The sequence below is a fragment of the Oenanthe melanoleuca genome, chromosome 1A (assembly GCF_029582105.1).
Source record: "Oenanthe melanoleuca isolate GR-GAL-2019-014 chromosome 1A, OMel1.0, whole genome shotgun sequence".
Classification (NCBI taxonomy): Eukaryota; Metazoa; Chordata; class Aves; order Passeriformes; family Muscicapidae; genus Oenanthe; species Oenanthe melanoleuca.
Window position 1 is genome coordinate 45452446 of NC_079334.1, and position 21961 is coordinate 45474406.

At 41.7% G+C, this 21961-nt stretch overlaps 1 protein-coding gene across 8 annotated transcripts in view; it reads left to right on the forward strand.

Moving 5' to 3' along the window:
• The first annotated feature begins 1521 nt into the window (after positions 1-1521).
• Positions 1522-21961, forward strand: part of FOXP2 (forkhead box P2) — a 389384-nt gene continuing 368944 nt past the window's right edge. For 5 of the 8 annotated variants that reach the window (XM_056516333.1, XM_056516331.1, XM_056516334.1 and 2 more), the window contains exon 1: positions 1522-1805. The gene's annotated coding sequence lies outside the window, so the exon portion shown is untranslated. Of the gene's footprint in view, positions 1806-2576; positions 2723-21961 lie in introns of those variants that run through there. The other 3 variants (XM_056516336.1, XM_056516338.1, XM_056516330.1) reach the window with 3 other exon arrangements.

A 21961-nucleotide genomic window follows, 5' to 3' on the forward strand; every position in this document is an offset into this window, starting at 1 on the left:
CGACGGGGCGAGGAGGGGGGGGACGAGGGGCAAAGAGACAAAAGAGCCGCGAGTAGCAAATAAATATATTTTACGGCCACCCATCGGCAGCACCGCGGCCCCGCGAGCCTCTGCCCCGGCGCTGAACTTTCACCTCGCGAACCCGGCCGCGCCCCATTGGCTGCCGGCCGGCCCGCCGCGCCCCGCACGGCACCGCCGCCGCGGGCGGGCGGAAGGGTGCGCGGCGGGGCGGGGGGCGGCCTGGGCCGGGGGCCGCCGCGGGGGGCCCCGCCGAGTTGCCGGAGTTGCGACGGCTCCGCCCCGCGATAGCGGCCCCCCCGCCCCCCGCCGGTGCGGAGCGGCCGGCAGTGCCCCGCCGGGGCTGGCCGGCGGCACCGGCAGCGAGCGGCGCGGGGCGCGGCGGGCAGGCGGCCTGCCACTTGCCCGTAGCGGCGAGCGGCAAAGTTGTGGGATTTTTAATTGTGCTTAATAAATGCGGTGACTGTTAATTCTGAGTGACAGTCACTTGTGATCCCGGCGCTGCCGGCGTAGGGGCTGCCGCGCGATAATGAGGTGGGCTCCGAAATAACAAACCCCACGTTCCGCTCGGCCAGCGCCGTCCGCGTTCTCCCGCGCCCACGCCAGGTCCTTCCACCCAAACACACCCCCAGCGCCGATTTACTGGGAACCGTGGCGAGGACAAGGGAGGACAAGACCAGCTCTAGGCACGATGCCAGCACTTCTCTCCCCGCTCCCCCGATCCCCCGTCCCACGCAGGAATCAATTAAAAGTGTTTTTTCCCGGGGGGAACAGCAGCCCCAGGGCGGCGCGGCCGGTCCCTGCTGGGCCATCCGGGGGGTCCTGCACCTTGCTCCAAGTGCCGGGGAGCAGAAAAGTTTCGGGGCCCACGCGTGCCTCCCCGGCACAGCCGCTGCCAGCGGCCAGGCCTGCCCCCCGTCCCCCTCCCGCTCGGGCTCCTCGGGCTGCCTTCGCGCGGGCCCGCGGCACCTCGGGGGCTGCCAGCAGGCTGCAGCCGGCCGGCACTGCCAGCACAACACACGGCTTTGTTTTCCGCCCGTCTGCTAAACTCGTTGTGTCTAACGGAGCCGGCGGAGCAGGGCGGCGGGAGGGGAGAGGGGGCGGGAAGGGGCAGCCGCCGCCAGCAAACAACTTCCCCGACGGTTTGTTTACATAGCAGGTGGAGCTGCCGTCCGCCGCGACCCGCGGCGCCCGCTCCGCCGAGGACCGGCCGGGGGAGGCGCGGGCGGAGCGGGGCACGGCCCGGCGCATCCCGCCGCACTTTTTTTGTTGCCATTCCCCCTTCGCTGCTTTCCCCCCCCACCCCTCCCCGCGTTATTAGCACTTCTGTGCAGGCCACTCTGCGATCATGTGAGGGAGGGCTCCCTTCGCTCTCCCCTCTCTCCAAAGCAGCCGGTGTGTGCGGCGGCGGGTTTTCTTTATTTCTTTATTTTTTTTTTTCCCTCGTCTTTTTTTTTTTTTTTTTTTTTTTTTTTTTTTGCATTCCCAACAAAACACATACACACAGGCAGCACGCTCCGCACACGGGCGGACCGGCACGCCGGGGGAGGGAGAGCAGCACCGGCAGCGCCAGGCAGCACCAGCCGGCGGGAGGGCGCGCGGCTCGGACGCCGCTCCGCGCCCGCGGAGGCCCCGCGCCGCCCGCCCGCCCCCGCTCCCGCTCCCCGGCCCGCGCGGCGGCTCCGCCCGCGGGGACTCTGCCTGTGCGCGCGGCTGCGCGCGGCTCCGCTCGCCCTTTCTCTCTCGGTGTCAGCTCGCCGGGACGCCCTACACGGTGTCTCCTCCCGGTAAGTGCTACCCCCCCACCCCGCCCCGCACACCCGTCCCCTCCTCCCTCCGTTCCCCGGTGTGACTTGCTACTTCCAGCCGCTCCCACCCCCCTCCTCCGCCGCCGCTCACTGACTTGCCGCCGCCGCGGGAAAGTTTGGCCGCGGCCGGCGCGGCCGCAGCAGTGACATGTGTCAGGTCTCCCGGCACCCGGTGGCACCGCTCCCGAGCACGCACGGCCGGCGGGGGCGGGGGCGCGCTCTGCGCTGGGAGCCGCCGGTGCCCGGCCGGAGTTGGGGCCGGGCCGGCCGCGGGAGCGGGCTGAGCTCCCCCCGAACAACCCGCGGCGGCTGCGCTTCGGCAGGGCCTCCCTCCCCCCGCCGCTCAGAGCCGCGCAGCGCCGCGGACCCCCAGCCCCGCGTAATTAAAAACAAACAACCTGTAGCCTCCCCGCACGGGTAGAGAAGTGCCGGGCGGGGAAGGCTTGGGGCCAGGCTGCCGAGGAAGCGCGTGCGGGAGGCTCGGTTGGCCGCCGTTTGCCTCCCGGTTTGTGTGCTGGTGGGCTTTTTTTTGGTTGGTTTTTTTTTTTCCTTTCTTCTTCTTTTTCCCCGAGACCTCCCCAGCAGACAGCCGGGTGAAGAAACGTGTCACGTTTCTCCTTTGTGTGCTGCCTGCCCGCCGGAGGGAGAGGCGCACCCCACCCCCGCCTCTCCGCCCGCTGCCGGCCGCCCCCTCGGGGCGCCCCGCGCCGCGCTGCCCCGGGCGCCCCCGCCGGCGTGGGAGGGCAGGGCAGGGCCGGGCCGAGCTGCCCCCGCCGCCGTTTGGGCTGCGCGGGCAGCAGGGTCGTCCCCTCGTCCGAGACAAAACTGCCTAAACCCAACAATTAATAAATAATGGTGTTGGAGCTGCGGGGTTCCGGAGGCGGCCTCCGTGCCTGGTACGTGGGGGCCTTCCCTTAAAATTGGCTTTGAAGTTGAGAAGGGCTTCGGGACTTGGAAAGTTTGGGAAGCGTGCTAGGTTTTGAAGAGAGGCGAGCGGCCTGGGCTGTGGAGCGGGCCGTGCCGTGCCGTGCCGTGCCATCGGAGCGCCAGGGCGGCCGTGGGACGGGGCGAGCGCGGCGCCTCCTCCCCGCGCTCTGCTGTGCCCTCGGCCTCCCGTACCCTGCCGAAAGCCGTGTGTCCCCGGAGCCTGCCCGGCCAAGGTAAAGGCAGCCCGCGGCGCCGTTGTGTTGTTGTGCCTGCTCGGCCGTGCCAGGTTCGGCAGCGGGCCCGTGTGGCAGCGCAGCCCCTGCCGAGAAGGCGGGCGGGTCCCGGGATGGAGCTGCCGCAGCGGGCAGAGCTCGGGCTGCGGGCTGGCAGGAGAACGCTCATCTGAAATTTGCGAGAGTACTCCAGACAGAAGGTGGGCTGCTGGTGTATTCTCAAGGGAAAAATCATCTCGAAAGTAACCACCGTGAATTTATGGTGTTGTCCTGTATTAGTGAAGAGTGCGCAGCCACAGATGGAGGAACGGGCAGTATCCTTTACCTGGGAATCGCTTGTACTTTTAGGAAGTCTTGCGTATGTACCGAGAGAAACACAGAAGTTCCTCTTCCAAAGAGAATCTTCCCCGCTCTTTTCTGTGCAGTATACCCCCTATCCAAGCTCAGCTCCAGAGTGGGAATCTTTCCATTGACAACAGTAGGAATCGCTCCATTGACTTCACAGGCTTGGATCAGGCCCTTGGAAATTTTTTTTTTACAAAGGTGGGACTCCGAAGTTGTGCATGGTGTCTATATCCCCCCACTAATTCGTGTGGGGGGTGGGTGTGAAGAAGTCAAAGTTTTAAGATATTTTGACAGTTTTAAATTTTTTCTTCCTTGTGCTAAGTAACCTAAAGCCATTAAGGAAAAACATTACTGCTAGTAATATTACTCTAAAGAAAATATGATTAATTATTAAATTGGTTTCTCTAATGCTACGCTAAACCCTTTTAAGTGGGATATGGTTTTAGTTGTTCAAATTAGTATTTTAAAAAGTTTTGTCTTAACGATAATAATTTGTTCATGCAAATGTAGGTAGTCAAAATACCCCTGTTTTGTAGTAATCTGCAGTTTCAGTGTAGTTTTTACAAAATGGTTTTGTTCTGTAGTGTTTTTGCATACTTAAATTATTCACTCAATTACTCAGGGTAGTAGATCTGTAAAAGGTTAAGGGAAAAGAAAGAGAAATTTAAAATACACTGTTTCAAAAATGCATGTAGTTAGACATCCTAATTTATTTTGATAATATGTAACACCTGAAATACACAGCATCATGTGAGGCCTTGTTGGTGTAGGCTTTAAGGTTTAACAGTAACCTTAGGAGGAGGCTTAAGCAGAATCAATTGTATAAATATTTGTGTATTTCTTTGATTTTAGTTTAACCTCAGTGATTTTTACATTGTGTCACGCGATCTTTGCTACAGTGCAGTGTTTTTATCATCTGAGAGAGGGAAAAACCTAACTGTTGTAGCGTTCTGCTTAGTGAAGATTTGTGTAAAATGACCAAATAGTCTGTGAGGAGCAGCCTCGTAGACAAATTACAGTGGGTTTGTGTGTGAGGAAGAGTAAAAGAAATATACCAGGTTCAGGACATTTCAGTCAGTAAATACATGGTATTCTTTTAAAGCTACACTAGTGTTTGTGCAGTAGTCAGGTGAATAGTTTTGCAGATTTTTGAAGTGACTTGTTTATTTGGTGGTGTTTGGCCTTTTTTTTTTTTTTTTTGTAGTTTTTTTTTTTTTTTCCTGTAATCATCTGTTGCTTATATATTTGTTAATTCTTTCTGCAATATAATGTGTTGGGACTATAATTTTTAGAATAAAGGTGTATTTGCTTAGAAACATTCCCGTCAGATTCCATTATTTTTTTGAAAAAGTTCTTGTTGGACTTAAATTTATTTAAAAAAAATTACTGTAGAATAAGTTTATTTTTATTAAGGACTAATTTATGTGAGCTGGAATAAGCTTTTTGTATTCTGAGAAATATACCTGATTCAGCATTGCATGCACAGGAGTTATTCGGGGCTAGTGGGCTGAAAACAATAGAAAACTTCTGAGATGTGATCTATGTTGTGGCAATGTTTTGCTATGTGTCATTGAAAACGTCACTTAACCTCTTTGTTTTTCATTATTGAAATGTGAGGGCTGGTATTTATCTTTCTGATAGAATGTTTAATTAATATTTCTTGAACATGGAGTACTTTTTTGTCCATTTCTATTTTTACCAGGTTTATTTTGGAGAAATTAAATTGTGATGGTGGCTGAAAATGAATGGTTCCTGGGAGTCATGTTTTTTTCTTTGTTGGTCGGCTTGTGAAGAGATCACTTGCTTATATGAAATGAAAATGATTTAGGACATAGGTCGCTGAAAAGTACCCATGGAATGATTTTGACTGGATAAAAATGCAAATCACAATCAAAAGGAAAAATGTTATCAACTTTGTTATAAAATAATATTTTTCTCTACATTGGAACTGATTACTCTTTTAAAATTTTGTGACAGCTAATAGGTCTAGAAGTAATGCAAATTATTCTTTTTTTTTTTTTTTTTTTTTTTTTATTTCTGCAGACACTGTAGCATACTTCTCAGCTAATTCTTGTTAGAAGAAATACTTGTCATCTAGATTTCTGTTCCCTGCCCTGTTTTGACTTGATAACTTTCTTGATTGCATGTGTAAAATAGTAGCACCAGGAAAACCTCATATAAGCGATGAAATTATAGGAAAGCTTAGCTGTAATAAACTAACCTCTTAAAGTTAAAATTGCAATGAAATAGTTCATTGTTTGTTGTTTGAAGGTTTTCTTCCACATTTGTTCCTTTACAGAATAAGCATACTTGCTGTAATAATTTCCAAGAGTAGCTTTAGACTTAAATTTCAAAACTTCTAGACCAGCATAAAAACGAGGAGCAGTCTAACAAGTATTATTTAGCACTGATCATCTTTTTTTTTTTTCTCCTTTCTGAGGCTTTCAGTAGCTTGATCTAACTTATTACTTTTAAAAAAATCTTCAAAAAGTTCACTGCAAATTATAAGGGATATTCATTGCAAGATTTGCATGTTTTGGATTTCTGGTTTTGTTTTTTTTTTTTTTAATCCCATTTCTGATAGGTTTGTATTTAAGGGCAACACCATGTTTTATATCAGAAAGATGGTTTTCAAAGTGCCAGCAATAGCTTGCTTATGCTGTCATCACTGAAGTAGCTGAAAATAATCTCTTTAATGAACAGTTGCTGCCATGTTTATTGCTTCACCAACGGGGTGATAGGGTTGGGATGATGTTAGAAAGTAACATTTGAACTCCGAGGAATGAATTTGTGTGGAATTACGTTTAATATCACAATTTCAGATCCTATTCTAAGAAAAATAAAGTATTAAGTATATTGTTTTAAGCTCTTTACTATCTTAAGTCTTTTCAGTAAATTGTAGAGGTTGCTGAGGGGAGGGAAAAAGAGCATTGTAGGTTTAACTTTTTGTTCATTTACTTAGGTATTTATTTTCCTGCTAATAGTAATTACACATCTGTAGCTAGAAATGGGTTTTCTGCAGTTTGTTTCTTATTTAACTATGCACATTAACCGGGCTGGCTGCTGAGGACAGAGCTGATTTCCGTGGATATGGTGTGCTGTACCTCCACATGCCCTGAGTGTGGGTGTCTTCTGCTGGGGCTGAGGGCTTTGCTGTAGGTAGCAGATGATTTTCTAATTAGTTAGGCTGAGGAGCAATGAGGTTTAATGGGCAGGCAGCACCTGTAGAAGGGAGATTTTCTGCCCTGCCCTCTCCCTCCACTCCCCTTGCAGTGCTGTGTGATGTCCATTGTGGGGTGAAAGGAGAAACTGCAGATCTCCATCATAAACCCCTGTGAGTCACAGAGAGCCCTCTCTGAGGTTCACAGGATGCTTTGGCTTCCCTGTAGAGCTTGCTTCAGCTCCCTGTGGGCAGCAGGCACTGCAAGGTGCTGGAGTGTGTGTTTAGGTTTCCAGCCCCTCGGTCCAGCAGGTCCTTGGGACACACTCTGCTCCGCCAGCTGCTCCTTCGCGCTTTGGGGGGATCAGACGTGGCTGCAAACTGCAGCACATTAAGTATTTCTGCAAATTGCTGATCTCAGCCTCGTTTCAGGACATTGTGAGATGACTGAGATTCCAGTGGGCCTGTGCCAACCTTGTCCCAAGGGACATACTCTTTACTGCTGGGCCCAAAACTGGAAGTTCATTTGAAGAGTGATGTTTTGAGGCTAGGGCGTGCATCATTATAATTAACTAGAAAGCTGGGGATCTCTGGGCACGTTATTTCATAAATAAGTATTTATGTAGGTACAAGAAAAATCCTATGACTTTTAAGATTGATGTTTAGTTGATGATTGAATTAGAATAATTTTTTTTTTTCTTTAACAACGTGATGTATATTTTGCAACTTTGGTCAAAATTTGTCTTTAAGTAAATTCAAATGCTGATTTATTCCACTATTCAGCTTTTGTATTTCAGCCTAAGCCAACATGATACATTATCTATTTGATGTAATTTGAAATTATGTATTTGACAAAATTTGACTAATTACATTTTGAAATATATTTATACTAAAGTAGTCTAATTTTGATATTGTCACTACAATTTTTGTGGTCTTGTCCTTTCAGAGAAGAAGGAGAATGGCTGTGATATTACATTGCTTTTTGAACAGGATCTAATTATGTTGCTCAATCTAAAAACTATAAAACTTGTGTTTAGAGAAACAATCACAGAGTTACAAAGCTATATCAAGCTTAATACTTTAAGTATCTTTTAGGTGTTGATTTTGAATTTGCCCGGGAATGGTGAAGAAAATGTAAAAGAGGTAAACACCATTTAAACTTTGCCATGCTGTCAGTGCTAACTCTTACAAAAATTGCTCACAATTACATTGTTGATTTAGCCTTTAAGTCTTATTGTTGATGTTGAGAGAGCATATTGTTCTTCTGGAATTGTAAACCACCTAGTAAAAGAAGTGGTGGCTAAACCTCTGTATTCAAACCTGTAGTTGGCATTTAAGAGCTTGGACATTAGATCAGAAATTGACAAGTTTTGCCATGTAAAAATATTGCAGAGGAGATTTTAAGGGTTAGTGATGGGAAGCCACAAAAGGCTTTTTAGAAAGGAGAGGGACAACATGCAAACAAATGGAGAGGTGGGAAGTGAGGGGAAAAAAGGCCAGAGAAAACATGTGCCAGCAAAGGCACGGGCAGCACTGCCAAGAGGTGGGCAGCTGCTCAGAAAATAGGGGCTCAGGTTCTCCAAAGAGCAATGTGATTTTCATCCAGTGCCCAATTAGAAAATGCATTTCTTCACCTTCACTTTCTGCTGTGGGAAGAAAAACCAAACTTTTTTGCTTGCTGGCTTTATGCATGTGGCAGGCATGGGAGTTACACCAGGTTGCACTGGCCCTAATTGAGGCTGCTATTTCTTTAATACTACATCTTATTCAATCTAGTGTATGTATTTGGAAACTACTTTTTAATTGTTGCATTGGAATTTGATATTTAATTACTGAAAAAAATGTCATTTCGTTGATATGGGGGGGGAGATGACAGAGGTCTTTTAAAGATAAAGGGAAGAAAAGTGTCTAGAAAACAGAGGTTAGTATTTTTTAGAGTCTGAAATACAGAAATTGAAATATCTCTGATTCAAGACACTTCTGAGAAAACAGGATTGTGGTTTCATTACAGTAGTTACAGCATTCTCATGACCTATAAATGGAAACATGAAAACCTAATGCAGTCAGGTGTGCACAGACTGCACAGATACATGTATCTGCTGTTGTGCTTTTCAATTGTGTTTCATCTTTGTAGAACAACATATTTAATTCAGTAAGGAATAAATAATATCATGTATACAGTGTGGTGAATTTAAGAGGAAGGGTGCTGAGAACTCCGTGGTATGTGGCAACAATCATTTTTCCTTGAAAGTCACTTAATGGAATATATGAGTGCTAAAACTTAAAATATTAGGATGGAACTTTGCTAAAGATCATGAAATGCTTTTGTACATAAATTTATTCAGACCCATTTCTTACCAGTCGTGAATGCATTTAAATTACTTTTAATGTTGTGAAGATGCCTGTAAACTGTTCTCAGTACACAATAACTGTCAGTGTATATTGAAGAATGTGTGGTCAGTAATTCAACAGATAACTGTATTGAATATACAGAAGTTTCATATGGTGTCACATTCTTGCACATTCCTTTTTCTTTAAAAGAGGAATTAAGTCTATCATGACTGAAACTTTAGCTTGGTATTTAATTCTGTTTTAAGAGACTGACATCTTGAGAGAGAGTTAATGTTTGGCATTGCATGTTCTGGATCTGTTCTTGAGCCTCTATTTGTTATTGACCAGGAAAGGGTGTGAAGTATATCTGAGCAGCCAGAAATATACATCTTACAGACTGAAATATGAAAACCCTCTAAAAATACTGGTTAAGGGTTTTTTTTGTTGGATAGGTTTGTTTGTTTTGTGTATTTTTGCATTTGTTTGATTTGGCTTGATTTTTTTTCTTTTTTTTTTTTTCTTTTTTTTTTTAATTATTTTTGGTTTTGGATCTGTTTATCAGACCACTTGTTCAAATCACAGAGAAACCAGGAGAGTGGTAAACTGCCAAAATATTTGTGTATCATTGCAGAAGTGGTAGGTGAAGAAGTTGATGATCAATCCAATATTTCTCCTGTGAAGCTTTGGAAATGGTGTGTGTCCATGCCCGTGCACGTGTGACTGTGCAGCATCACAGGGCTTCTGTCTCCATCCACAGCTTTCTGGTAAGGAGACCAAGGCCTTCAGAAAGAAAATGAATGTATCCTAGTGGGTTTATTGCATCTCAGGTTATGGGACAGAAAATATTCTAAAGAATCCTCTGCTAAAATAGGGAATGTGTTCAAGGAAGGTGGTTCTTCAGGTAGGAACTGACGATGCTGGAGGGTATTTTACAATGTAAAAACAGGTATTTAATGGGTTATGATGAGAAAACATAGCCTTCCAAATTCTTCCTTGAAAAAAGGAGGCAAAGATGCTTCCAAAGCAGGCTAGCATTCATTTCCAGACTGAGTGTGGCTTGCAGCATTGGTGTCGTGCCATGCTCCAGCTTCAGGTTGTTCTCTGGGGTGGTTGTGGTGTCTGGGTGTGGTTGGTCTAGCAGTGGGGCCTGGAGTAGTGAGTGGTTCAGTGGTTGTGTCTGCTGGTGACAGATGGCCACTTGTCAGGACCCTGCTCACTCTGAGCCTCCCCACTCCTGCACACGCAGGTGCCCTTCCTCTGGCATGACCTGACTCAGGCTTCAGGAGATGTGCTTGAGGTGATGGCCACACACTTGTGTTGAAAAATCCAGCACCTTCATCCCTGGTGCCAAGTTTCTGAAGTTGACATGAAGACTTGCTTTTATGGCTGAGGTGCTGAGGCTGTTTGATTTTGATGTGCCTGTGCAAAACAGGTTTCTGAGACTGAGAAATTACCAACTGCTTAGCTGTTCTTCAGAGCCACCTAGACTGAGACAGGTGGTGGATTACTTGTGCATATTTTAGCCAAATCAGTGTGTTATCAGTTTTTCTTTCAATAAAAGTTCTTATTGCAACTGTTTCATAGCCTCTGAAGTAAGTCATCACTAACATGAAAAATCCATATTTAAAGTGACTTTTTCATAGTATTTAAATAGTCTGAAGGATTCTCTCTCATTGATTTTGTAAATGAATCTTTAAAAGTTCAGCATTCGGGTACACCATTGGTGAGGATCCAAAGATGTACGAAAGAGACATTTCTGAAAACATGAACACAGATACTTACTTGTTTTAAAGTCTCCAGCCTGATGAGCCAGGTATGGCAACCAGGCATGACATACCACATGCTGTAGATGTAGGGTATTGTGTGCCCCATGATTGGTGCTAATATGAATATGCAGCAAATCTGGCATTTCCCAGGAGCTCCAGGCAATGTGTGAACACCAGTAATTCACTATATGTTCATCTAGAAAGCCTATGGCTGAAGTTGGGCCTTGCTCTCAATTCTTGATACTCCTCCTCCCCCTTATCATTTGATTGTCACATTAGGAGGAGAGCTACTCTGAAGCCTGAGAAAGGTGGCAGATGGGGAAGCCATATACCTGACTGGTCCTTGTGAGTTGCAGACTGAGCACTTGCATTTGAAATCTTCCTGTGACTCAGTAGAAGAATACATTTCTATTATTTGATTATGTGTAAAAATGGAACCTGCTGTCCCGGACTTAACGAAATTGCTATTTTTAACATGTTTCAGTACCTGTCTTCAGTAACTAGAATTAAATTTTAAACTGAAATTATTAGCCTTATGCATAGTTATACATAGGCACCTGCACATTTTGTGACTTAATACTATTCAAACCTCTAAATATACTTATGTGTCATTTAAATATAATTTTATGAACATTCTTCTGTATCCAGTGATTGACATTTGGGTTGTTGTTGGTAACACTAAATTACTGTCAGAATGGGGAAGGCCCTTTTTTTCCAAGTCATTGTTAGGCTTACAGTTTTGCTCCAAATTCACTTATCAACAAAATTTCCTTTAACTGAATTTGTCTTTTTGTAAGATGCAGGTGAGTCGGAGCAAAATGTAACCAGAGACTATTAAAAATATCTTTCTCATTGTCACCTGCAATATTACCATAATTGGAACTAAGGAGCCTGCAGTTGCACAATATTTATGTTGCAATCCAAACTGACACAGCCTGGAATGCCTCGGTAGCAAAACAAGACACAGACCCAAGCCTCACAGAGCACGCTTGGGAGGGAGGGAGCTGCTCCTCTGGGAAACCTCCTCCAGCAGGGACAGCCTGGAGGTGCCCTGGGCTGGGGCTGAGTGCTGAGGTGGGTCAGGCTGCAGGGGTGGCAGCTTTGAGACCCTGGGCAGCTCCAGTGAGACACAGCTCCTTCTTTGAGGTCTACTGGTTGGAATGATTTTTTCATTCCTTTTCACTCCCGACACTTCAGGGCCTCTTTCTTAGGAGGTGTTGTTTGGAAGAAATGCTTCCAATGCATTTACTTTTCTTTGGTGCTTGGAAATAGTGAGTCATCATCCAGTGTCACCTTTTCTGTGCAGATCCCTGCAGGCACAGTGAAGCCAATGTTAATCCCTGCTGCCCCTCTGGTAGGCTCCTCAGCAGCTGATGAACTTGCTCTATGACTGCTGGCCTTCTCTGGCAGGCACAGGATGGTATATTTGCCTGTGACTGACACACTTAGATCTATAGCCACAAGATACCTGGTCAACTCTTCAAGCCTTTACCTTTAGCATTACCTTTAACCCCTCAGGACTCAGCTGCTTGCAGCATTTAAAGCATGGCAAGAGGTTTTATAGCAGAGATTTGACTCAGCAAGACTTGTGCTACCTCTCACTGAAGATATAAAATACAATTTGTAGCTTATAATTGCTGCCTAATATGATCTTGGACCCTCACTTAAAATCCATTTAACTGATACTGTGCTTTCTTTATAAGGTTATTATTGGGAGCTAACCTTTTCTTGTGTTGTGGTTAAATGTACAATGTAATAAGGGTGTTTTTTAATGTGTTTAAGAGTTAGAAGATGTGTTAGAGGTAACCTTTATGCAGAGAGTTTTATATAGTTGTAGTAAGGACAGCGATATTAAAATCCTGAGCATTAGTACCATCTGAATATAATTTGTTCCTGCTCTGTTTTGTGTGTGCCTGCTGGTGGAAGAAGATACAGTATATTGAAGAAATCTATGTTGTTCTTCAGTATCTTTCTTATAGGTAATTATTAACTAGTGAAAATTACTGTCTCCATAATTTTTTAAAATTTAGATTCATATAAAAATGCAGAAAGTGTATTGGATATAATAGATAAATCACAGTTCTTTCTTTCTTTAGATTTCAAGGTAAGAAAATGAAACCCAAGATTTTAGGTACAAAACTGAAAGCTTCCCAGAAATTTTTACTTCCTTGTTTGACTTCTCATATACAGGCATGAGCCATGTCTGTTGGATGTCTTCAGGGAGCACTAGCTTATAACAGATTTAAAGATTTGTTTTCCTCAATGACAAATGTTGGTACTCTTGCTCTGTGAATATTAGTTTGTCTTCCTTTGATTGCCTAATAGAAATAGAAAGTTGTTCATTTTTCTTCCCTTTTTCCTCAGGGGGGCATTGTGGGTTGAAGAGGGGGAATGGGTTTTGCATATGTCAGGCCCATAGCTGGCAAATACTTGTTTTTCTAAAGTTCATTAAACTGCTCTCGGGGTGAACACATCCATATGGATGTGAGCAAGAATGGCTGTAAGAGAAACAAACATTATTTTTAATCTTAACTAGGTGGGGAAGGGGGAAGAAGTCATGGCTTATGGGGTTGAAATTAACTGCTTTTAACATTGTGAAGAATGATGATAATACAGACAAAGTGCCTTCCTAAAATTTATAAGCATAATTTCTTGGCTCAGATGTACACTTGCAGAACTCTATCATAGAGTTACTTAATCTCAGTACAGTAAAGATAAATTCATTAATGGTTATGAGGTGTTGATATAATTAAATAGAGAATGCCAGTAAATTGCTTTTTGGAGCTCAATGACTGTAAACTCTGGTCTTCTAATTTAATCCATCCACTGCTTTCCATTCACTTGCTGAAAGGCTTTCTAGACTGAGAAATTTGCCCTACTCCAGGCACAGTAACTGCAAGAACTAACTGCAGGTTAGTTTCTCTTCAAGGAGAGCCTTGGATGAGGTCTAGAAGTGTTTCCTCAAGAAAAGTCAAGATTGGATGGACAAAGGAAAGCAGAAACAGGTTTTTTACCTTGGTGATTGTGTCCAGAGATTACTGTGTTTCTCACTAACTGTCTGAATTTTGTGCTGATTTGTGGTAGCTCTGGCACTCAGAATAATTAAGATGCTTACAACCCAGTGAAAGAGCTACTGACCAAATGAGAAAAACTAGCTGATTTCTTTCACTGGTGTTGCAGTATTTCTCACATCTAGCTTTTTTGGTTGTTCTAAATGAATGTTATCATTCTCTCAGCAGACAGTCCATTTTTCTTGTGAATTATTTAAATGCGGGAAGAAATTATTTTATGGAGAAATTAGATTCTTCTGAAATTAGCCTTTCACACAAAGGGTAGTTTAACTGCATGAGGCAAAAGTTCACTTTATGCTTTTGAGCTCTCAAGAATAGAGATATGTGAGAAAATAAATTCTTTAGGAAAGTGTCAGTGTTTTGCCTTGCTAGGTTTTTCTTGTGCAAGGTCTTCTTCATCATTTTTCTGTTAATTTGCTTAATACTATGTTGAGGTATAACTGTAGTGTAACCCTTTGAGCTCCAAAAGGGACTTAGAATCATAAAGTCATTTAGTTGGAAAAGACCTAGCAGGTCATTGAGTCAAACTTTGATCACCAGCTTGTCAGCTAGATCAGAGCACTAATTGCTATGTCCAGTTGTTTCTTGAACATCTCCAGAGATGCTCACTCCACCACCTCTCTAAGCAGTTGTTCCAATGCTTAAAAACCCTTTCCATGAAAAAATTCTTTCTTTTGTCCAACTCGAGCCTCCTCTGGTGCAGCTTGAGGTCATTTCAAAGTAAAAGTGCCATGGATATCCAGCTAAAAATAGAAGAGAATGGAAAAAATGGTTGATTATGTTGATATAGGAAAAAAAAAATATTGTTAACCCCCAAATCTTCAAATGCTTCAATTATAAAAATAATGGGAATGGTTTCCTTAAAGGCCTGCAGAAAGTGATCTGTCCTTTTAATATTTTCTACACTGTTTCTATGGGCTTCATATGGATGTGTTATTTGGAAGGTGAAGCCCTCTTATTGCTGAGGCATATCAACTGCATTTCATCATTCCAAAACCTTCTGTGCATTTTGAGTAAAGAGGTTTTAGCTTGTACTGCTCAGTTTGTCATAGAAAAATCTGAGGAGAAAGAGAATTAGCTATTGCTCAAGTGTTCGTAATTCATTCTGGAATCTTCTAATGCATTAAAACAAATTTTAAAGTTAAATTTACTTCATGTATGTGTGCGTCTAGTAATAAGAACTGTGTAAAACAGCTAATAATTATACCCAAACTGCTTCCAGTTCAACTATGTCTTTCCTGCAAAGCATGGTTTGCATAAATGAAAACTTGCTTCTTGATTTTACTTGGCAGATCTAAAGTACTTGTGGTAAAAACTGTTCTAGCAAACTACACAAAGCTAAGCTCTGTTGAAGAAACCCCAACTGTTAGGTGTTCTGCAAATCATTGTGATATACATTGTACTTGTGACTTGATCAGTGTGATTACTGCAATATAACATCAAAGGCATTGCATCTTCTGTAGCTGCAAACTCCACTGAAGGGCTGCATTTTTGTTCTTGGTGAGATGTTAAAAAAATTCTAGCAACATGAAAAAATATATAGTGAGTAGCTGCATAAGCTGTGCTTTTTCTGTCTTTGGGTGGCAATTTTAACAGTTTGAAGTTGCTTTAAATTCAGTATACTTGAAATAAGCCATTTCTGTGGATGTTTGCAAAGTTTTAATTTGTTTTAAACCACGTTGTTGATCTAGAGCTTTTGCTCATTTAAGGTTGATTAATTGCTTTTGCCACTTTTGTTTGCAGTTCAGTATAATCTCATGCAGACTATTGTATTTTTTTAAATTTTAATCTTCTGTTGATGGTTGTATGTTTGGATGGGATGTTAAATTTGACCACTAATAACTTAAGGATTTAAATAAACAAATAAACAAGATGGAAAACAATAACAAAAGACTGCAAACTGGAACAAATGCTTGGCATTGCAAATTTATTTTATGAAACATAATTTCTGCACCTGCTGTAGACCTCATTGTGGAAGCTCTTGTTTTCATATGTTTTTTTCTTATTTAGAAAGAGAAAAAGGTTATTGTGTTTTCATTCAAGTACCTTTATTTAAGGCAGATTTGATAGAAACAAGAATAATAAGCCCGTGTCTTACATTTGTTTTTTAAATGTGTATGCCTTTTGTGATAATTACTATTCATTAAGGCTCAGTACTCTTTCTTTAAAGGATAACTGTTACCTTACCTGTAAAATGGATGGGTGAACATTGACTAAAGTCACTTGGTGCAAAATGTAAAATACAGTTCTGCTATGGAACTGGAGTTGAGTTCTGTGGCCCATGTGTATTGCTGCAGTTCTTTTCAGAGAACATAGACCCCAGTTAGTGCTTGGGTAAGCCACATTGATCCAGTGTGACCCACACTACAAAGGATTCTGTTGATCCTGTTGATAACTGACATGGTTAACTTGGCCCAAGTAGGAGCCTCTGATTTCTACTTACAGGGCAGAGCCCAGGTCATGGCTGGTGATGAAGATGCTGTAGCAGTTCATCTTTGGAAGTGCCTGACTGTGTGCTGCTCTTAGAAACTCAGAATCCTGGTACCCTACCTTTCATTGCTTTCTCACAAATATTTGTGGTTGACAAAAAGGCTGAATTGTCACTGTGTAATGAATAACACATAATCCATCTCCTGGTGTTTGCAGTATACTGATTTTCACATACTTACATACATGATGGGCAGACAGGAGAGTTCAGAAATCTTAAGACAGGCCTGGTGGAAAATATGTTCGAATTAAAAAAAGCCCTGACAACAAGAGAGAGAGACAGGAAGAAAGGAATATAATTCTGCTGATATTAAAAGTATGAAGAGGAATAGAGAGAAGAGAGGAGAACTTATGTTTTCCATTTTTAAGGAGACTTTTTTTAATGTTTTTTGAACTTCTGAGATTATGATGCATTTTCTTTGTTATAGAGCTGTCAGAAAATACAAAGGTTATATCTGTGCAGACAGCTTAACTTGCTTCTAGCTCTCCAAAGTACTTTAACTCATTTCATATTCAGCTGTTAAAAGTGTACAGGTCTTGGAAAAATTAGAGCATTATAGCTGCAGTCGTACCCTCCTGGACAGCCAGGACAGAGCTTTTGGAAGAGAGCTGTGGCAAGGCATGTGATGCCCTGCACAGTGGCAGTGGCTTGTCAGGGCTGAGATGTTAAGCAAGTGTGCCCCTGTAATCGCTGTGAGATACTTCTGGAAGCCAGAATATGGGTCAAGGAAACCTTCCTCTGCCATAATCCTTTCTAATCTTTGCTTTTGGAAGTTTTTGAGAGCATTTCTAATGCTAAGGAGTGTAGCTCAAATTTTTTGGTTTGCTTTTTCTTGCTTGTGCTTTTTCAGGTTTTCTTTCCTCTTGTGTTTATTTAAAGAGAATCCTAGTAGTCGAGGGGGTGGTTTTAGAAACACATTATTTCATCAACAAAGGAGGGTCCTAACAATTCCATCTAACTGGAGGAATACTGCAGAGTGGAGAGGCTGCATAAGACACAGTGGAAGTACAAGAAATCATCCCATTTTTACCAAAATCATTTTACAATGGAAAGTGCCTCTTGTCAGCTGAAATGTCAGATATATCAGGAAAAAGTTAAAGTGGAACCTGATTTCTGTAAGGCTAAAGATTCAAATAATTTGCTTAGAGATGCAGTAGAAAATCAATCTTATGCTTGAAAGAGGAAATGGTAGCCTTCAAGTCTCATATCATGTTTTGTAGCTGATTGCCTGTTTTTATTATCTCCCCCCGCTCTTCCTTCGGTGCTTGTTAATGCCCTTTGGTTAACTCCATTATACCTTTGAAAAACTTCTTGCACAGCTCAGCTACTTTGGCTTGTTTGCTGGGTAAGCCTCACTGATATTATTATAATTAATAGGACGTGTAAAAATTTCCCAAACCCACTGTTACAGAATCAGGCTATTAAAACTCAGTACCCCATATGTTGTGCAGTGTGCAGGATTTCCATCCTCTGCAGCTGGGGCTCATCAGAGAAGAGGCTAGAACTGCATTGATCTTGCATGCTGTGGGGGAAGTTGGTGTGGTAGCAACACAACTCAGCTTGTAAAAGAGTAAGAGGGATGGGAAGTAAAGTCAGTTTACAATTTGGACTTGTCTCCTTTTTTTTTTTTTTTTTATGCCATAGGGATAAAAAATGTGAGAGAGGGATGGACTGTGTTTTTAGACACTGAAAATCTTTGAAGATCCGATTCGTAAGCGAGAGCTGAAACTCTTTTTCACAGTTGTGTGTTACATGTAACAGTTTCCTTAGTTTGGCTCTTATTTTTGTTAGATAGTACTGCTTTATTTCCTTCAGCAACTTTGGTTTTAGGAATTTTTATTTTAAATTATGAGAAATTAATAAAGAATATAAGAGCTTAATTGAACAGCCTGATATTTTTAAGGATTTTTTAAAATATAACTGGTATATATCATGTGTATTTGTAATTTGCTAGTTCTGTGAAGGTAAACTATGAAGCTGATAAAAAATTTTACAAAGCTGAGAGGAAATATGCCAACTGATAAAACACAAAACAAATGCATGATTAAGAAGACAGGAAATTATACTTGTTAATAGGAATATTATATGAGACCTTATCAAAAAGTATTTAAAACAAGGAAATACAGGGCCATACTTCTAGAGAGACATTGTTGCTGGTTTTGCTTTCAATAGCAGGATCTGCATCAAGACTTGAAAGTTGTGCCTCTAAAAATGGTATATGTATTTATTTTGGCTAATTGTGTGAACATAAACATTTTATATTTAAACTGGGAATTTATACTCTTAGATGTATAAAAATATCTTACATAGGAATAACAAAGCTAGATATCTTCCTAAGTTCCTTCCTTCCTCTATTTTTCTTGGTTGATGTCAGATTTTTTTTTTGATACATTCTTAAAAAGCTATATGGAAAAGAGACTATATGGAGAGAAGATACTTGGTGATAGAGTATTGTTGATCTACCTTGTGAGGACAAAACAAAGCCCCCTGGAATAAGGGTTGTTTTTAACACTGAGAGTAGTTATTTGTGAGAGGACATTCTTGAGGACTTCAAAGTAGATTTCACTGGGATACTTCAGATTGCACTTTAAGGACTTTCCTAACACACAGTGAAATTTGCTGAAGGAATTATACTGGCAGTACCTTACAACCAGAAAGCGTATCAATGTTGGTTTGATGGCCTTTATTTATTTATATATATATATATATTTTTTTTTTTTTTAAAGAAGCAGGACAGTGGTTAGTGTGCTTATTGGCATATTGATATTCATTAACTTCATGCCTGTCCTTCGACAGTGTTTTAGAGACCTGGATATGAACTGGAAGGGCCACCACTGAGTGCTGTGCAAACAGAGAACTACTGAGTCCCAGCCCAGAAGTAGGACAATTTACATATGTGAGTAAAGACAATGTTTAGAAACAGACAAAGGAAGACAGAAAAAACAAGGAGTTATCATAGCATATCAGCAAATAATTGGTCTTAAAATTTTCCATATATCTCCTGCCAAAGCAGTTTGAAGGAGGTTAATCAGTGAAGTCTTGTGAATGTTCATAGCAGTGTGAGGCGTCAGCCTGCATAAAAAGCTTGAAGACACTTAATTGAAAAAATAGCACATAGATGATAGAAGCTGGCAGCCTGGACGTAAAGGAGAAGAGAGTTTACCTCTAGATATGGAATGAGAGATGATGGGAAGGCTTTGACATGGAAGATAAGTGATTAATATATAATGGGATACTGGATTTATGTCAGTGGAATGAGATTACATTTGTCAAGATTAGAACAAAAGATAAGAACAAGACTTGAAATAAGAGCAATGGGAGTATAAGAGAATAGTGTACTTTAAAGGTGGTGTTTGCAAAGATCCTACAATAGTTGCATGTAAATCTTTTGGAAATATTTGAATCTGTAGGAAGGACCTGGGTGCATGTATCCAGAGACTGAGAGAGATGATATCCCAATCAGCCTAAATGAATGGCAATACTGCCAAAGGAAGGGGCAAGAGGAATGCTTATTAGAGGAGAGTATATACTATCTTCTAACTGTACAAAGTGGTGATCCAGCTCAGAGCAGCAGTGTGCTGGTAGAGATAAGGGGAGAATCACCTCCCCCAGGTGAGTGGTGATCTCCAGAATTCTTTTTAGGTCCTTCTTTACCATTTCTCTTGTGAAAGGGGATGTTTCATAAATTTATTCAAATATTATTGTTCTTTGCTTTCTCTGTATTGATCTTTAGTGGCAGCATTTGCAGCTGAAGGTTATGTTAAAAGCTTGCCACACCATTGTTGAAGTATCACAGAAAATATATATTAATACACCAGTAACATGCTGATGTTTTTAGGTTTTCAGAGCCAGGATTGACTTGACTGCTTTGCTTACTAGTGGTGAAACTATGAGTCATGAAGATCAGCCAGGTTGAATGCCACTAGAATTTCTGCCATGGACATGATTTTAAATATAAATAGATGGGTTTCTATCTTACTGGAAAAATGGTTTGCATAGTCTTAGGCAAAGCATCTCTCTTCATATCTGGGGCCAAAGTATTTAATTTGCTGTTTACAGAGGGATAGAATAGACAATATTGTTGTGTAGTTCCTACTGTTTACCTTCACCCTCATCTCTCTATGGACATCCTGGAACAGGACTCTCATGTTGCTGTGGATATCTTTAATTTCAAGTGGAAAGCGGTGGGAGTAGTGCAGTGTGAGGTAGGTCCAAGATGCTGTGAAGTTTTTGTTTTTTTGGTTTTTTTTTTTTTTTTTTGTTTTTTTTGTTTTTTTGGTTTTTTGGTTTTTTTTTTTTTGCTTTGTTTTTGTTTTTTGTTTTTGTGTTGAAACTTTATGCTAGAATAGAGCAAATGTTACTGAAGCCTGAAAGTGATTTGATATCTTTTTACTTTGGTCAGGTCTGTTGTATATTTTCTAAGAATGCTGTTAGTTTTGTTTTCTTTTTGAGAGCTTCTCTTTGGTGTGTTTCCATCTGAACTTTATTAGAGGAATCTGAAAAGCTGGATCTTTTTTTCCTTTATTTGCAGACTTGTGACTCCATCTGAGACCCCACCAGAGATCTCTAGGTACAGTGCTCTGTGATCCCTGGCAGAGGCTCCTGCTGACCCCAGTGAGAGCATTGCTGTGCCAGCTCAGTTGCTGAGGACTGCATGGTTACCTCCCTGCTGCCCATTGCCCTCTTCTCAAATTCTGAAAAGTATTCAGCAGATTTATCACTGCTTTTTAAGAAAGTCTTCACGAGCATGACCTGAGGTTTTACAGGAAATCTTGAAATAAAAGTAATAATATTGTTATACATTCTCTCACATTCAGCCACACATGCTATCACAAAAGTAGCCTTGAAGCTGTTTTAGTTTTACAGCAAAGAGTGTTTCTTTTCATATCAGGTAATCCAAGCTGCTGAGGTTTTTTTCCCCCCTTGGCTTTGAAAACATGCCTTTATATTAATAATCCTGGATATTTTTTTTGCTGAAAGTTGATTGTTCTAGTTAATGATTGGTATTCCATAACACTAAATAAAAGCACAACAAAATTTTCTCTTTTTCCTTTTCCAATCTGAAATCTATCAATGTGTGTTTTTAGAGTTCACCATTAGTGGAGGTATGATCTCTGTGCCTGCTTTTATTCTTGGCCACTGGGAGTTTTGCTACCAGCAATAAAAGACAACCTCCATGTTGTACTGCACAGTATAGATATTGTAAATTTTGGTCTTGCTTTCCATTGATCTGGTTTGCCATATGGGAATCATATTCAGCTGATCTTTATTTCCTGAGTCAGAAATTCTGTTTTACCCATCTTTGGGGCTTTCAGCATTTTATTCTCAGTGGGCTGTCAGGTATTGCACATGAAAGGAAAGGTTCAAAGGCATATAAAGAAGGTTCAGGTCTGAAATGTTTACTTAACACTGTCTCTTTTCTTTTTTTTTTTTCTTTTTTTTTTTCTTCATATTACAAACATTTGCCAGACTGGAGGATCAGCATGAAGCCTTAATAAATTTTAGGCATTTTATTCTCTATTATGAACATTTTACACATACATAATTTTGGTGTAGTCTGGAACACATCAAGTGTAAACTTGCTAGTGTGGGTTTGCCAGTGACAGTATTAAAAACATTGCAATAATTTATTTTAAGTTTAAAATTTATAAATTATTTTTCTTGGAGGTTTATTTCCTTTAATTTCTGTTTTTGCTTTCATAGCTGCCTCTAACAGACTGCCATTGTGCTGCAAAAAAATCTTAAATGAACTGACTATGCAGATTTTAATTAATGTGATGAGCGAAGTTTTAAAAATAAAGATACTATGCTCTG